Here is a 12,167-nt window from a genome sequence, read left to right as displayed (position 1 = left end):
TAATCTGTATATGAACATCCAACTAATATTTATACCCATATTTTTTTTATATTTCAATCATAGTTAATTAGTTATCACAATACAATGAGTGAGAAGGCAAACGAGCAACAAGCTGTGTCGCTAAAACTTTTTTATGATAAAACAAATTCTTTTGAAGACTACATCCATTGATCTATGGGACATAACATTGTTATGCATGATCTATTGTACTCTATTAAGAAGCTCCACCGCATCCGGAGCAAAGAAACCAAACGTATCAAACACAAATGGTATGAACATGTGTTGATTTTCGTGTAGGATTTCTCATGTTTTGTGACTTTGTATGAGGTAAATTTTAAACCAAAATGACTCGCCTTGAAATCTGTAGTCCTTAAGCCTATAAAGGGAGATACCCCTGTAAGCTCCACACAAGTGTGTTTCCCTCCATCCCATCCAAAAAACCAAAACGTTAGCCGGTCTAAGGGTTGACATTCCTTCTGTCGGGCCAGTCAAGAAATTCATAGGTGCCCATTTCATAACAGAAACCCTGACACGCCTAAATATGTCAAAAAAACATCCCTAACAATATATTGTCATTATTTAAACCCTGAGAGTTCTTTTATAGTGAACTACATGCTCTCGAAAAGAGTCCAAACATGCCTTGCGGTACACCGAACATATCTTGTCAGCTGGAAATATTGGGATTATGAGCCAATATTTAAGGACAATGCGATACTCCGTAAGATAAATATGTTACCCAAGCCCATCTATAGGGATATCTAGAATAAAACCATGAGCATGTGGTGCTCGTAAACACTCGAAAACTGCTTTCTGCCGAACCGTCATGTTGAAAGGCACTTCGATAAATTTTACTAAAAAAGGCACTCTCCAGTGTATGTTGGGACTTATGGGGGTGTCCTCATTGGTGAAATTGCTAAAGTGAATGCCCAGAAGCTTGTAACAAAGAGAAGCCAAGGCACAAGCATAATCAATATCCATACCACATATGCCGCTATCTTGTAAGATGTGGTCTTGTAACACCCAAGATTGGACTCTTGAGGCAACAAAACCATATAAGGTAGCTTCTAATGTCGAGTACAAACCCAAATCACCAAACCTAATCGGTAGGGAAGCAATTATCCATTGTATGTTACCAAAGAAAGGGCCGCCACAAGCCACGATGTCCTCAATTGACCCACACAATCCTTTGTCAAAGAGCAACGCCGCCTCCTCCATTTGAATGGGTTGTCATGTCCTCAACACAAAGGAAAGTTCAAAAATACTAGTACAAGACCGAAGCAAAAGGAGCTCACTCTGGGGGTCTGACAGTTATGGAAGAAGGTGCATCAAATTCATTGCAATTCTATTAGATACATGTAAATGTTGTAGTCATTATTATATTCTTTATTCTTTATAAGGAGTGTACTTGTAATATTTTTCTCTATATAATGCATTACTCCCATGACCAATGGCATGAAGACCATTTATCTCATGGTATCAAGAGCCTTGTGCCTTCATCTTTCCCCTCGCTCCAATTCATCTTTCCCCTTACCCATGTTTCTTTTTCTTCTCCTTTCTTCATCTTCTACAACGCCAAGTTCTTCTTCTTCTTCCCATGACCACACCCTGCCCATGAACACCATACTTCATCTCATCGCTATCCGCCTCTCCCCTTAAATTATTTACTATGGAAGAATCAAATGTCTCCGCTTCAGCCCCACCATCCTAAATTTTGGTTGATAACAACCCAACTGTGAATCCGGCTCTTGTAAAGTGGCTTGTTGTAGTGTACTGTCCTAAAAATACTATGCAAAACGTTTATTTTCTAAAACTATAAAAAACGTCATTCATTCATTCCAAAATACATCAAAAAATGTGATAATGTATAAAATAGTCATCAGAGTGCAAATCTTATCATAAAATGCGGAATACTGGTGGATATGGTGCGATCATGTCGGTCCCATCCCTTTTGAACCAGAAATACCTGAAACTACAAACATAAAACTGTAAGCATAAAGATTAGTGAGTTTCCCCAAAAATACCCCATAAAAACTTACATATCAACCAGAAACTAAATTGGGTCTATTTCACCCATGAGCCTATTTGAACTTCTTCGGTATCTTTCAACCGGTACTGGGTCTATTTCACCCCTAAGTCTATTTCAACTCCTTCGGTATCTTACAAATGGTACTGGGTCTATTTCACCCCATGAGTCTATTTCAACTCCTTCAATATCTTTCAACTGGTACTTGGTCTATTTCACCCCTCTACAACTAAGCACACAATATCACCATCAAGAGTTACAAACAACAATCACATACCGACATATCAGCAGGTGTCACAAAGACAACTATCATTCTACAAACATAATCTAGTGGCCGACATTGGTGCCTTCGACCGACAAGTACAGTGAAGAGACTCACATCCCAGTTGATACTCAGGTGCTACCACTCTCTATCTGCCAAAATACAGGTGTTACACCCTACCTAGGCAATCATACAAGGCACACTCTTAATCCACTTCCTCAAAACTAAGAGTTGGCTAAAAGTTAACTCAGGTCAAAAGTCAAAGGTCAAAGACAGAGTCCACGTCATCAACACTCCTCTACATTGTGGCCTTCCTTGGCCATGGGCTGGGCATAAAATGACAAGACAGTCGACTGACCTCTAGTCGCCACCCTGCTGTGACTTAGTGCCAGATCATGGGGACCATTCTGAATGGATTATTTGAGTTAATATGCTCTTCACTCATTTTCAGGGGCTTAAAAGCCCAGATCTACTCCTTCCCAACGTCTTGATGGATAAAGTTTCCAACTTTATCCATTAAGACAAGATCTCAAAACCTAGGTTCTAAAGGCCATTTAAGATGTTCAACTCATCCATTAAATCCTTAACCACATGAATTACAAGCCCAAACTTTCCAAAAAGCTTTTAGGGGTCCTATTTGTTAGATTAGGTGTCTAAGCCCATAATTATAATTGGTATGTACTTGACCCGAGAGTAGCATGGTCTATTTGGGTTGCCTTTATCAAAGCAATTTGATAGGATGGACTTTTGAGAAGAGGTTATTTATGATTTATTAATATATTATAAGTTCTAATATATTAATATGAAATCATGTTATTTAATTAGTATTGATCAAGAATTAATTTGGAATTAATTTAGTGATCAAAAGAGACTAATTAAATTAACGGGGACTGATTATGTAACTCGGTGATATATATATATATATATATATATATATATATATATATATATATATATATATATATATATATATATATATATATATATATATAGTTTGGGCTATTGATCCATGATAGGCTAAGTTTATGTAAGTATCCATGAAGAGTTAGCCCACATGAATCATGGATCATAACCCAAGTGTATGGATTAGAGTTTACCCATGACTCTTGGATTCCTACACTATGTATATGACACCCGTTTAGCCTAAAATTGGTTGAACATGTATTCTTGGAGAAGCATAACGAATTTTAGTGCTCCATACTCTCTCTCAAAAGTCCTCCATTTGTTCATGGTGTTTGTCAACAATTTGAGGCATTACATTTGAGGTGCTAAGCTCTTAAAGGCCAAAACTAAAAGCTACCACAAAGAGGTAATTCTATAACTCGCTTTTATGTTGTTTATGTAAATTGTATGCTAGTTGTAGGTAGAGTTCGGAACCCCTAAAGGGCTAGAATAGTTTGCATGGGAGAGTTTTCTGGAGGGATAACGCGGGATGATGAATGCTAGTTGAGTGGTCCGGATAGACTTAAGGCCGATGGGTGTACCAGTCAAGCGGAAGGCTTGGAGAACGGTCCAGACAGGCTGAAGGCCCTGGAGGGCGGTCCAGACCTGTTGGAGGTTCTGAGAGTGGTCCAGATGGGATGAAGGCCTGGTAAGGCGGTCCAATCATGCTGAAGACTCTACATGTGTTGATAGATTTGTATGAGGATATGGGATGAGTATGTTGCGACGTGATAGCATTGGAAGGTCTGGCCCCGGATATTGATCATGATTAGTGGAGGTAGTGCATGGACTCGAGAGTCCCTGCGAGCGGATTCAGAGTATGTGTGGTGCATGAGATAACGGTTATGCTATAAGGAAATGGTGTAGTATTGGCTGAGCATCGTGGCACTTGTGGTAGTGTCAAGGTAGCCAAGTGGTTTTCCTTGGTAAGGAAAGGGAAAATAATGTAGCTCCGAAAGGGAGTGTAAGTTCACGGAAGTGAAAGCAGTAGTGCGGAGTTATGATTGAGGTGTTCCAATTATGGTCTTTGAGCAGCGTGTTTGCGGCAGTGGTATGGAATCACATCCAGATTGGATGTCTGCTGAGGTCACGGAAGGAATTCTGAGGGTGTAGAGCCAAGAGGCTCGGAAGGGATGCAGGGATGGAGTCTTGGGTTCCCAGCTTGATTTTGATCAAGAAATTGTGTATGTAGTAGTAATTCATCCTGGAGGATGTTTGGAGGTGTCGTCAGTGTGTCGGGACTTCCCAACCCGAGGATGCTAGACCCAGTTCAGCATGTGTATGTGATTGCGGAGGAGAACTCATGGGAGTTGCTCTGAAGCTGAAGGATGTGTCATCCTGTCAGCACAGAGTGGATAAAATTGGGCTCATATCGGGATTCCGGTGGTTCGGGGTTATTTCTAGCTCGTATGAGTCAAGTGAATGTTGTGATATAGAACGAGTGAAGTATCATGGAGTGGTACTTGGCTGTTAAGTGTTGTTATCTGAGGATGAGGCCGATGGCCGGCTTGAGGCGGTGGTCAGAACGCCGCAGGGGAAGAGTTGGGTTTCGGTGGTTGTGTTTTGAGGAACCTGGTCTGGTTAATGCCAGGAGGTGCATTGCGAGAGTAATTTTGGAGTTGTGTTGCCGCAGGCTTCGAGGACGAAGCCTAATTTAAGTGGGGGAGAATTGTAACATCCCGTGTTTAGGAGTGCAAGTTCAGGGTCCAAAGTGTAAATGTGAAAGGGCAACTCGGCGAGTCCATGGGTGGACTCGGCGAGTAGGGTCGCGACTCTGGTCGCGTGTTAAGTGGCCAACTCGGCGAGTCGGCGGCTGGACTCGGCGAGTTGGTGCTGAGTGGAGAAAACCCTAATTTCGGTGGATGAGCCCTATTCAAAGGACATTATACCCTCTCCCCAGCCTCTTTACCCTCTATTGAAGTCTAGAAAACCGTAAGGCGCGTTTGTGAGTGGTTTAAGAGCTTTTGAACCTTAGATAAGAGATTTTGGAAAGCTAAGAGGCTTGGAGAAAGGGGCTTTGCAAGGATTTTGATTTCTCTTCTGTTGGAGCTTTCCTTTGAGGTATTATTTCGTTGCTTGGGCTATTATTCATCATTTTGGAGTTTTTGGAAAAGATAGCTTGTGGTGTTTTGAGTTTGGAGGTTAGATCTGAGGTTGCTACCTTAGATCTGGAATGGAGAAGGTCTAGAGTGCATTAAAGTCCCTGTTCTTGAGTGATTGGTGAAGCCATCTTGTCCCAAACCCTAACCCTAGAGTGTCTTATGCTTAGATCTCTTTGGATTCACGTAAAGTTTGCCACTTTACGTGATGGATGTGTTGTAGAAGGGTAGATCTGTGGTTTGGATCATTTGCATGGCCTGGAAAGCTTATGTATGGATTAAGATCTATAGGTACTCGGCGAGTCACAAAGGTGTACTCGGCTAGTTGCTTGAAGATGGGCAGGAACTCGGCGATTTGGAAGAACAACTCGGCGAGTTGGATGGAGATAGCCTTGGACTTGGCGAGTCTGTTCTTGGACTCGATGAGTCGGGTGGTAAGGTCCTAACCTTCTTCTGGTTGAGCCGTGAATTGGTGAGTCAAGGGAGGACTCGGTGAGTTGAGTGCGAGGGGACTCGGAGTTGTGGGACTCAGCGAGTCTCGGGGTGACTCGGCGAGTTGAGTCGCAGATTGGGGAAGTTCTGAGCATGGGGACTCGACGAGTCATCGGGTTGACTCGGCGAGTAGAGTCAGTTAGGAGATTGACTTTGACCAAGGGTTGACCTGTTGACTTCCAGGGGAATTTTGGTAATTGTTGGCTTTTGTTTTGAGTTCAGTGTTGGTGTCGGCTAGTGGTGGAGATCGTGTTAGTGGTCGGAGCATCTTGGTCTTATCTTTTCAGTCGGCAGTTGCGAGGTGAGTTATCCTCACTAAATCGACAGGGTCTACGGCACCAAGGCCGGCCCTTTATCGGATTGTGATCCGGGTATCGTTGTTATGTTATTTGCTTTGTTATATTTCATCCTGGTAGTTAGGATGGTTTATGCTAGTGACCGGTTAGGTCGGTATCCTGGTTAGGATGATGTTATGCTAAGTGATCTGCTAGATCGGTTTGATTAGATGTGAATTGTTATATGATTGAATGTTTATGTGCACATGGTTGTTGGACTGGGGTTGGGTTGAGGCGGGTCCTGCTTTGTGTTGTAGGGCAACATACCCAGGGCAGACCGGTTATCCCGAAGGCCCAGCGAGCGGTCCGGATAGGCTGTAGGTCCCAAGAGGGCGGACCAGACGTGCCAAGGCTCGAAGAGTGGACCAGGCCGACTGAAGGCCCAGTACGGGCGGACCAGTCATACTGTAGACTCAGAGAGTGGACCAGGTGGATTGAAGGCCCGGTACGGGCGGACCAATCACACTATAGACTCGATGTATATGGTTAGACTCAGAGGGTGGACCAGGTGGATTGAAGGCCGGTGCGGTGGACCAGTCACACAGTAGACCCGAAGTGCATGGTTGTTCTGTGTTCTGTTATGATATGGCATGTTGTGCGTGTATGGTATATGTGGTTGGTATTTTGGGGGTATCTCACTAAGCTTTCGGGCTTACAGTTGTGGTTTAATGTTTTTCAGGTTCTTTAGGAGACCGTGGCAAGGCAAAGGCGTGATCGTACTGCTCCTCATGATTATGTTTTATGATGTGGTTCTGGGAAGACTCTGATAATAATTGTATTGAAAACCTTTTTGTAATAACTTAATGAAACTGGGTTGTTTTTGAAAAGTTTTAATTGGTTGAAGTTTTTAGAGCGTTACAAGTTGGTATCAGAGCCTTGGTTTGAGTGAATTGGAGGAACATTCGTGTGAATCCAGTCTCAAATCAAGGAGAGTTTTCAAAAGAGAATTTAAAATGGTTTTCAAAATAAGTAAAGGAGGACGCGGAGGTACGATCAGCCGGAGCCAGTAAGTAACCCCAAAATACCATACATGATATTTGTTTTTGAGCTTTGATAGAACAACATGCTAGTACTAGGCTAGGGATCTTCAGGATTTCATGTTAATGTTGCCTGATTTATGATGCCTGCTAGCCTAGGGTCTCTTCCGTGTGAGATTTCCAGTATTCATCTAGGAGTGAGGGTTGAGTGTTTGTTATGTATGTTCTTCACTAGGGTGTAGTGGTGATAATTGATATAAACATTGTTAGGTGTGGAAGGTAGTATGGGCCCGTACTACTGAAAGTACAGGACCCATACGCATATCAAAGAAGCCACAACCTCTAGGGTTGGGTTGGGGGTTGGTCCCCGGGTTTGTGGAAAGTATCTAAGATCTTATGATGTTTTTCAGTATGGTGGTTACGAGGCATGCTGGGAGCGGATCCGGGTTAGGATCGGGAGCAGGAGAGGGTGGTCAGGGTGGGTCAGTACCGCCCGAGGTTATTGGTCAGATGAGCACAGGCGAGTTGGATGCTAGGATTCGTGAGATCCTGCATGATGAAGTTGCCGCATTGTTCCGAACCGAGTTGCCGGAGTTGTTTGGGTCGATCAAGACCGCCATGGTTGAATATTTTGATGAGCGCTATGTAGCTCTCACAGAGACGGCTGCCACGGCGGCTACAACGGCTGTAGTAGCGGCAGGGGAGGAGCCGGTCGAGGTTTTCAGTATCGGGACTTCGATAATATGAAGCCCCTGCCTTCGATGGAGTTTAGGACCAGATTGTTTCTATGAGATGGTTGTCGGACGTGGAGGGGTGTTTCTTCATGTGTTCATGCCCTGCTGATCAGAGGGTGAGGTGTGCTCTGAACCTGTTGAGGCTCGGGGCGAAGGATTGGTGGAGATTGACGACAGGGTCATATTCGGATGCGCAGAGGGCTGCGGTTTCTTGGGATCAGTTCCGGGAGATGTTTAGCACTCGTTATGTTCCGCGGGTTGAGAGAGAGAGGTTGGCTCAGGAGTTCCTGGAGCTGAAGTAGGATTCGGAGTCGGTGACGGAGATCACCAGGATGTTCACTGAGAGGGCGATGTTTTGCCCTGAGTTCGCTTCGCAGCAGGCTCAGATGTCCCGATATCTGAGTATGCTCAAGAGGGATATAAGGCAGTTTTGTCTATGCAGAGGTGCGAGACCTTGTTGGAGTTGCAGGAAGCCGCCAGGCGGCATGAGTTGGAGATTGAGTTGCAGTTGCGAGAGCAGAGGCAGACTCCGGTGCAGTCGCAGTGGACGCTGAAGCGGTCCAAGAACGTTGATTCTAGATTGGGAGATCAGAGTAGCCACACTTGTGGGAAGTGTGGGAAGGTTCACACCATAGTTTGTAGGTCCGGTGGTGCATGTCGCAAGTGCGGAAAGGAGGGGCACTATGCGAGGGATTTTCGGCAGACAGCCCCGGTTCGGGATTTGAGGATTTGTTATCATCGCCATCAGGTTGGACACTTGAGGATCAACTGTCCACAGCTTGCTGCAGGACCGGTGCAGGCTCTAGCACCGGCCACTTTGAGGATTACGGGTGGAGGTTAGGCTGGAGTGGAGCCCCCAAGGGCTCAGGGTCGTGCTTTTCAGCTTACAGCGGAGGAGGTCAGAGTAGTGCCGGATGCAGCTGCGGGTATGTTTCTTTCTTGATGTCTTGTTATTTGGTGATTATTGTGGAGTATTGTTTATTTGCTAGTCTCGCTGTGTGATTTTGTTGGTATTGTATTCGTTGTTCCTTGAGGGTTGTGGTATGGTTATGGGTTTGGTGTTGGAAATTTTGTTGGTTATCATTCATGAGGATTATTAGTGGGAATCTGGATTTTGGTCTGAATTTCGGGTAGTATCTACAGTTTGAGGAGTGGTTAGCTGAAGATCGTGTTTCTTTCGAGCCTGGGATGATCAGCATTGTTATGTAAATTTGTGAAGATTGCTCGTTCTGATGGAAATCAGTTCGCGTGTAAGGGTTGTCAAGGGAGGTCGGTGATGGCGACCGGTGATTGATAGTCAGTGCTCTAAGTGGGGAGAATTGGAGAATTCTCCGAAAGATCGATAAGCATGAGAGGTTGTTTAACTGTTGGGATTCAACGGTGGTTCTGTTAGCCGAGTGTAGGCTGGTATGAGCAAGTGTCAGACAGGCGGGGCAGGATGCAAACCAAGGGTGATTGATTGTGGAAGTCCTGGGATCAGGTCGGGTTTGAGTATGTAGGGTGGTGATAGAGTTCAGAACCCCTAGAGGGCTAGAACAATTTGCATGGGAGAGTTTTCTGGAGGGATAACGCGGGACGATGAATGCTAGTTGAGCGGTCCGGATAGACTGAAGGCCGATGGGCGTACCAGTCAAGCCGAAGGCTTGGAGAATGGTCCAGACAGGTTGAAGGCCCTGGAGGGTAGTTCAGACCTGTTGGAGGTTTTGAGAGTGGTCCAGATAGGCTGAAGGCTTGGTAAGGCGGTCCAGTCATGCTAAAGACTCTGCATGTGTTGATAGATCTATATGAGGATATGGGATGAGTATGTCGCGATGTGATAGCATCGGAAGGCCTGGCCCCGGATATTGATCATGATTAGTGGAGGTAGTGCATGGACTCGAAAGTCCCTGCGAGCGGATTTAGAGTATTTGTGGTGCATGAGATAGCGGTTATGCTATAAGGAAATGGTGTAGTATTGGGTGAGCACCATGGCACTTGTGGTAGTGTCAAGGCAGCCAAGTGGTTTTCCTTGGTAAGGAAAGGGAAAAGAATGTAGCTCCAAGAGGGAGTGTAAGTTCACGGAAGTGAACGCAGTAGTGCGAAGTTATGATTGAGGTGTTCCAATTATGGTCTTTGAGCAGCCTGTTTGCGGCAGTGGTATGGAATCACATCCGGATTGGATGTCTGCTGAGGTCACGGAAGAAGTTCTGAGGGTGTAGAGCCAAGAGGCTTGGAAGGGATGCAGGGATGGAGTTTTGGGTTCCCAGCTTGATTTTGATCAAGAAATTGTGTATGTAGTAGTAATTCATCCTGGGGGATGTTTGGAGGTGTCGTCAGTTTGTCGGGTCTTCCCAACCCGAGGATGCTAGAGCTAGTTCAACATGTGTATGTGATTGCGGAGGAGAACTCATGGGAGTTGCTCTGAAGCTGAAGGATGTGTCATCCTGTCAGCACAGAGTGGATAAAGTTGGGCTCAGATCGGGATTCCGGTGGTTTAGGGTTATTTCTAGCTCGTATGAGTCAAGTGAATGTTGTGATCTGGAATGAGTGAAGTATCATGGAGTGGTACTTGGCTGTTAAGTGTGGTTATCTGAGGATGAGGCCGGTGGCCAAATTGAGGCGGTGGTCAGAACGCCGCAGGGGAAGAGTTGGGTTTCGGTGGTTGTGTTTTGAGGAACCTGGTCTGGTTAATGCCAGGAGATGCATTACGAGAGTAATTCTGGAGTTGTGTTGCCGCATGCTTCGAGAATGATGCCTAGTTTAAGCGGGGTAGAATTGTAACATCCCGAGTTCGGGAGTGCAAGTTCAGGGTCCAAAGTGTAAATGTGAAAGGGCAACTCGGCGAGTCCATGGGTGGACTCGGCGAGTAGGGTCGCGACTCTGGTCGCGTGTTAAGTGGCCAACTCGGCGAGTCGGCGGCTGGACTCGGCGAGTTGGTGCTGAGTGGAGAAAACCCTAATTTCGGTGGATGAGCCCTATTCAAAGGACATTATACCCTCTCCCCAGCCTCTTTACCCTCTATTGAAGTCTAGAAAACCGTAAGGCGCGTTTGTGAGTGGTTTAAGAGCTTTTGAACCTTAGAGAAGAGATTTTGGAAGAGATTTTGGAAAGCTAAGAGGCTTAGAGCAAGGGGCTTTGAAAGGATTTGGATTTCTCTTCTGTTGGAGCTTTCCTTTGAGGTATTATTTCGTTGCTTGGGCTATTATTCATCATTTTGGAGTTTTTGGAAAAGATAGCTTGTGGTTTTTCGAGTTTGGAGGTTAGATCTGAGGTTGCTACCTCAGATCTGAAATGGAGAAGGTCTAGAGTGCATTAAAGTCCCTGTTCTTGAGTGATTGGTGAAGGCATCTTGTTCCAAACCCTAACCCTAGAGTGTCTTATGTTTAGATCTCTTTGGATTCACGTAAAGTTTGCCACTTTACGTGATGGATGGGTTGTAGAAGGGTAGATCTGTGGTTTGGATCATTTGCATGGCCTGGAAAGCTTATGTATGGATTAAGATCTAGAGGTACTCGGCAAGTCACAAAGGTGTACTTGGCGAGTTGCTTGAAGATGGGCAGGAACTCGGTGAGTTGGAAGAACAACTCGGCAAGTTGGTTGGAGATAGCCTTAGACTCGGCGAGTCTGTTCTTGGACTCGGCGAGTCTGGTTGTAAGGTCCTAACCTTCTTTTGGTTCAGCCGTGAATCGGTGAGTGAAGGGAGGACACAGTGAGTTGAGTGCGAGAGGACTCGGAGTTGTGGGACTCGGCGAGTCTCGGGGTGACTCGGCGAGTTGAGTCGCGGATTGGGGAAGTTCTGAGCATGGGGACTCGACGAGTCATCGGGTTGACTCAGCGAGTAGAGTCAGTCAGGAGAATGACTTTGACCAAGGGTTGACCAGTTGACTTCCAGGGGAATTTTGGTAATTGTTGGCTTTTGTTTTGAGTTCAGTGTTGGTGTCGGCTAGTGGTGGAGATCGTGTTTGTGGTCGGAGCATCTTGGTCTTATCTTTTCAGTCGGCAGTTGCGAGGTGAGTTATCCTCACTAAATCGACAAGGTCTACGACACCAAGGCCGACCCTTTATCGGATTGTGATCCGGGTATAGTTGTTATGTTATTTGCTTTGTGATATTGCATCCTAGTAGTTAGGATGGTTTATTCTAGTGGTCGGTTAGGTCGGTATCCTGGTTAGGATGATGTTATGCTATGTGATATGCTAGATCGGTTTGATTGGATGTGAATTGTCATACGATTGAATGTTTATGTGCACATGGTTGTTGGACTGGGGTTGGGTTGAGGCGGGTCCAGCTTTGTGCTGTAGGCCAACATACCCAGGGCAGACCG

Source organism: Lactuca sativa, chromosome 7, assembly GCF_002870075.4.
Source record: "Lactuca sativa cultivar Salinas chromosome 7, Lsat_Salinas_v11, whole genome shotgun sequence".
Lineage (NCBI taxonomy): Eukaryota > Viridiplantae > Streptophyta > Magnoliopsida > Asterales > Asteraceae > Lactuca > Lactuca sativa.
This window is presented reverse-complemented; position numbering follows the sequence as displayed.